Genomic DNA, 6385 nt, shown 5'->3' with positions numbered 1-6385 from the left:
CTCAATTTCAGAGCCTGCTATTGGTCTATTCAGGGATTCAACTTCTTACTGGTTCAGTCTTGGAAGAGTGTAAGTGTCCAGGAAATTATCCATTTCTTCTAAGTTTTCTAGTTGATTTGCACAGAGGTGTTTATAGTATTCTCTGATGGTAGTTTGTATTTCTGTGGGGTCGGTGGTGATATCCCCTTTATCATTTTTTTATTGCATCTACTTGATTCTTCTCTCTTATCTTCTTTATTAGTCTTGCTAACAGTCTGTCAATTTTGTTGATCTTTTCAAAAAACCAACTCCTGGATTCATTGATTTTTTGGAGGGTTTTTTTGTGTCTCTATCTCCTTCAGTTCTGCTCTGATCATAGTTATTTCTTGCCTTCTGCTAGCTTTTGAACGTGTTTGCTCTTGCCTCTCTACTTCTTTTAATTGTGATTGTAGAGTGTCAATTTTAGATCTTTCGAGCTTTCTCTTGTGGGCATTTAGTGCTATAAATTTCCCTCTACACACTGCTTTAAATGTGTCCCAGAGATTCTGGTATGTTGTATCTTTGTTCTCATTGGTTTTAAAGAACATCTTTATTTCTGCCTTCATTTTGTTATGTACCCAGCAGTCATTCAGGAGCAGGTTGTTCAGTTTCCCTGTAGTTGAGCAGTTTTGATAGAGTTTCTTAGTCCTGAGTTCTAGTTTGATTGCACTGTGGTCTGAGAGACAGCTTGTTATGATTTCTGTTCTTTTACATTTGCTGAGGAGTGCTTTACTTCCAATTATGTGGTCAATTTTGGAATAAGTGTGATGTGGTGATGAGAAGAATGTATATTCTGTTGATTTGGGGTGGAGAGTTCTATAGATGTCTAATAGGTCCGCTTGGTGCAGAGATGAGTTCAATTCCTGGATATCCTTGTTAACTTTCTGTCTCTTTGATCTGTCTAATGTTGACAGTGGAGTGTTGAAGTCTCCCATTATTACTTTATGGGAGTCTAAGTCTTTTTGTAAGTTTCTATGGACTTGCTTTATGAATCTGGGTGCTCCTGTATTGGGTTCCTACATATTTAGGATAGTTAGCTCTTCCTGTTGAATTGATCCCTTTACCATTATGTAATGGCCTTCTTTGTCTCTTTTGATCTTTGATGGTTTAAAGTCTGTTTTATCAGAGACTAGGATTGCAACCCCTGCTTCTTTTTGTTCTCCATTTGCTTGGTAGATCTTCCTCCATCCCTTTATTTTGAGCCTATGTATGTCTCTGCATGTGAGATGGGTCTCCTGAGTACAGCAGACTGAAGGGACTTGACTCTTTACCCAGTTTGCCAGTCTGTGTCTTTTAATTGCACCATTTAGTCCATTTACATTTAAGGTTAATATTGTTATGTGTGAACTTGATCCTGCCATTATGATATTAACTGGTTATTTTGCTTGTTAGTTGATGCAGTTTCTTCCTAACCTCGATGGACTTTACATTTTGGCATGTTTTTGCAATGACTGGTACCGGTTCTTCCTTTCCATGTTTAGGGCTTCCTTCAGGGTCTCTTGTAAGGTAGGCCTGTTGGTGACAAAATCTCTAAGCATTTGCTTATCTGTAAAGGATTTTATTTCTCCTTCACTGATGAAACTTAGTTTGGCTGAATATGAAATTCTGGGTTTAAAATTCTTTTCTTTAAGAACGTTGAATATTGGCCCCCACTCTCTTCTGGCTTGTAGAGTTTCTGCCGAGAGATCTGCTGTTAGTCTGATGGGCTTCCCTTTGTGGGTAACCCGACCTTTCTCTCTGGCTGCCCTTAAGATTTTTTCCTTCATTTCAACTTTGGTGAATCTGGCAATTATGTGTCTTGGAGCTGCTCCTCTTGAGGAGTATCTTTGTGGCATTTTCTGTATTTCCTGAATTTGAATGTTGGCCTGCCCTGCTAGGTTGGGGAAGTTCTCCTGGATGATATCCTGAAGAAGGTTTTCCAACTTGGTTCCATTTTTCCCCTCACTTTCAGGAACCCCAATCAGACATAGATTTGTTCTTTTTACATAATCCCATACTTCTTGCAGGCTTTGTTCATTTCTTTTTCTTCTTTTTTCTTTTGGTTTCTCTTCTCGCTTCATTTCATTCATTTGATCCTCCATCGCTGATACTCTTTCTTCCAGTTGATCGAGTCAGTTACTGAAGCTTGTGGATTTGTCACGTATTTCTCGTGTCATGGTTTTTATCTCTGTCATTTCGTTTATGTCCTTCTCTGCATTAATTATTCTAGCTGTCAATTCTTCCACTTTTTTTTCAAGATTTTTAGTTTCTTTGCGCTGGGAATGTAATTCCTCCTTTAGCTCTGAGAAGTTTGATGGACTGAAGCCTTCTTCTCTCATCTCGTCAAAGTCATTGTCTGACCAGCTTCGATCTGTTGCCTGCGATGAACTGCGCTCCTTTGCAGTGGGAGATGCACTCTTATTTTTTCAATTTTCAGCTTTTCTGCCCTGCTTTTTCCCCATCTTTGTGGTTTTATCTGCCTCTGGTCTTTGATGATGGTGACGTACTGATGGGGTTTTGGTATAGGTGTCCTTCCTGTTTGATAGCTTTCCTTCTAAAAGTCAGAACCCTCAGCTGCAGGTCTGTTGGAGATTGCTTGAGGTCCACTCCAGACCCTGTTTGCCTGGGTATCAGCAGCAGAGGTTGCAGAAGATAGAATATTGCTGAACAGCGAGTGTACCTGTCTGATTCTTACTTTGGAAGCTTCCTCTCAGGGGTGTACTCCACTCTGTGAGGTGTGGGGTGTCAGACTGCCCCTAGTGGGAGATGTCTCCCAGTTAGGCTACTCAGGGGTCAGGGACCCACTTGAGCAGGCATTCTGTCCCTTCTCAGATTTCTACCTCCGTGTTGGGAGATCCACTGCTCTCTTCAAAGCTGTCAGACAGAGTCATTTGCATCTGCAGAGGTTCCTGCTGCTTTTTTTGTTGTTGTTTAGCTGTGCCCTGTCCCCAGAGGTGGAGTCTACAGAGACAGGCAGGTTTCCTTGAGCTGCTGTGAGCTCCACCCAGTTCGAGCTTCCCAGCGGCTTTGTTTACCTACTTAAGCCTCAGGAATGGTGGGCGCCCCTCCCCCCGCCTCATTGCTGCCTTGCGATTAAATCACAGACTGCTGTGCTAGCAATGAGGGAGGCTCCGTGGGCGTGGGACCCTCCCGGCCAGGTGTGGGATACAATCTCCTGGTGTGCCCATTTGCTCAAAGCGCAGTATTGGGGTGGGAGTCACCCAATTTTCCGGGTGTTGTGTGTCTCAGTTCCCCTGGCTAGGAAAAGGGACTCCCTTCCCCCTTGCACTTCCCAGGTGAGGCAATGCCTCGCCCTGCTTCAGCTCTGGCTGGTCGGGCTGCAGCAGCTGACCAGCACTGATTGTCCGGCACTCCCTAGTGAAATGACCCCAGTACCTCAGTTGAAAATGCAGAAATCACCGGTGTTCTGTGTCGCTCGGGCTGGGAGTTGGAGACTGGAGCTGTTCCTATTTGGCCATCTTGCTCCGCCCTCCCGAAAACTGCCTTAAAAAACACAACTTAGGAAAACTATAACAAGAAGTATAACATTTGAATAATATTATATCTATTAAAGAAATCAAATTTGTAATGAAAAACTTTCCCACAAAGAATAATTTAGCCTCAGATGATAGCACATTTTTCAAAACATTTAAGAGAAAAATAACATCAGTGTCACACAAATTCTTCCAGAGAATAAGAAAGGAAGGAATGATTCTGAACTCATTTTATGTGATTATAATAATACTTATGAGAAGATCTGACAAGGATATAGTAAGAAAATTAAAGGCCAATCTCCCTAATGGATGTAAATAAAAATTATTATTATTACTTTTTATATAGAAATGTACCATTTTATCACAAAGAGGCTCAGAAAAATGAAAATAGTATCTCAAAAAGGAAACTAGACTAGCAATCTCCACCTGCAGAATTAGGAGAAGACAGGGGGCAGGCAGTGTTTCGTGGCTCACTTGAGGCCAGTGGGAAGGTATGAAAACAGAACCAATCTAAAAATGGCTGATGTTACCTTAGGAGCCTGAAAAGAACAGGAGATCCTTGAAGACGCAGCCACCCCTTCTAGAATATTCAATAAGGGCACCTTTCCAAAGCTACTAAGCAGGCACTTCGCATTTCAGGATTTTGTCTTATGGTTGCATAAAAGCATCCCTTTCACCCAGACCTGGCACCCTTTATGGTTCAAAGTTAAGAACTGGGGAAGAATGGGTGGCAACATGGTCCCTGGAAGAGCTCACCCAGCACAGCTGCCCTGGGCTCAGGGCCTTGGTTTCTGTCCCTGGGGATATTTATATTTAATAAATTTTTATATAAATACACAGAGAAATAGAAAATATAAAATCTGAGGGGTTGGGGGAGAAAGGTGAAGGACTCAGCAGGAAGCCAGAGCTGGAAAGGTCTGTTCAGGCCAACTTGATCTCCTCCTTGACCCCTTTGGCTTCTGGCTTTTCCTCCTTGGTTTTCTCCTCTTCTCTGACTTCTTTCTTCTCCTCTGGGTCTTTCTCTTTTTCATCCTCTGTTTTGACTCTCTTGGTTTTTTTGAAGTTGGAAGAGTTCTTGCGGTCCCCCTCTCCTTCCTCTTCAGAATGGGAGAACTCTTCCTCACAGGCAATTCGTTTGTCAGAGGAGCAGATTGAGATGCGCTTGTCAGGGTCTTCTTCGTCCTCATGGCCACTGTCCTCAGGGATGGCGTCCTCAGGAATTGCCTGCATTTGGACCCCAGGTGTGTGCGGCAGCATTCTAACGTTCTCAAACAGACTCTGTTTGATCTTCTCCAGGTACTCATTCGTGTTCTGGTTAGTCATATTGGAAGGACTGATGTGGAGCTTGAAATCTGGTCCAAAGTATTCAAAGTAGTGGTTGTATGGAAGCTCATTAGGGATCTCCGTATCCAGGGCCACAGCTGTCTAGTATGTCCAGCACTGGGCAACATTACGAATGGTGTAACGACCACCTCCCAGCATCAGCATAGGTAGGTTAAAGCTCTTGACAAATTCCACACACTTGGCGTGCCCTTTGATGGTTAGATTGACGCAACCTAACCTATCCCCAGATAGGGAATCTGAGTCACACTGTAAGACCACCGCACTAGGCTGGACCATCTCCATTACTTTGGACATGACCGGCTTGAAAATGGCCTCATAGGACTCGGCATCAATCCCATCTCGGAGCGGGTGGTTAACAGCATAATACTTGCCTTTGCCAGCCCCGATATCCTGTAGGTCCCCAGTTCCTGGGAAGTACTCTCCATACTTAGGAAAGGACACAGTCATGACCCAGTCTGTGGTATAGAATGCCTCTTCCACGCCGTCGCCATGGTGAATATCAATGTCAATATAAGCACCCTCTTGTGATGCTTTAGCAGTTCCAGGATGGCCAAGACGGTATTATTGATGTAGCAGAAGCCAGATGCCTCAGACTTCTTTGCATGGTGCAGGCTCCCAGCCCAATTCACAGCGATGTCCACCTGCTGCTTATTAAATTTCACAGCACTTGCCACAGAACCACCAGTAGACAACTGACAGAACTCAAACAGGCCATTGAATACTGGACAGTCCTCACCAACGTTGAATCTCTGCATCTGCTTGCTCTACTCCGACATGTTATCTGGACGGATGGAGCGCAAGAATTTAATGTAGTTGTCGCTATGGTGCTTGGTCATCTCCTCAGCATTGGCTTTGTGAGGGCGATAGATTTCCATTTTTTGCTAGAGACCATAGTTGAGCAGCAAATTATGAGTCATGCGGATTCGGTGAGGCTTCATTAGGTGGCCTTGTCTGTAGCAGTGATTTCCAACATCCCCGTGGTAGTAGTAACAGACTTTCCTCCGGGTGCCTCGCATCTGCGCCATCTTGCTCGCCTCCCGTCCCTACCATCAGTCGGTCCATCTGCCCTCAAAAATTTTTATTATTTATTATAAAATTGAATCCAGTAATAAAGTAAACAGTTGTCATGATCAAGTTTGGTTTCTTCTATGGATTCAAAGGTGATATGATATTTTTCAAAATCATTTAATTATTATATCAAAGTTTTGATAGCTTTAGTTTGATGAGTACTCTCTTGTCCTATGATATATTTAACATATTTTTAAAGAAAATACCTTAATGTGGCTGGGTGTGGTGGCTCATGCCTGTAATCCCAGCATTTTGGGAGGCCAAGGTGGGTGGATCACTTGAGGTCAGGAGTTTGAGACCCGCCTGGCCAACATGATGAAACCTCATCTCTATTAAAAATACAAAAATTAGCCAGGTGTGGTGGGAGGTGCCTGTAATCCCAACTACGTGGGAGGCTGAGACACGAGAATCACTTGAACCCTGGAGGTGGAGGTTGCAGTGAGCCTCGAGATCATGTCACTGCACTCCAGCCTGGGCGACAG

At 43.6% G+C, this 6385-nt stretch overlaps 1 pseudogene; it reads right to left on the bottom strand.

Moving 5' to 3' along the window:
* Positions 1-3938: 3938 nt before the first annotated feature.
* LOC111536086 lies at positions 3939-5860 on the bottom strand (annotated as a pseudogene).
* Positions 5861-6385: the final 525 nt, after the last annotated feature.

This window comes from Piliocolobus tephrosceles, chromosome 12, assembly GCF_002776525.5.
Source record: "Piliocolobus tephrosceles isolate RC106 chromosome 12, ASM277652v3, whole genome shotgun sequence".
Classification (NCBI taxonomy): domain Eukaryota; kingdom Metazoa; phylum Chordata; class Mammalia; order Primates; family Cercopithecidae; genus Piliocolobus; species Piliocolobus tephrosceles.
The sequence above is the reverse complement of the archived record's forward strand: the minus strand, read 5'-3'. Positions and strand labels throughout refer to the sequence as shown.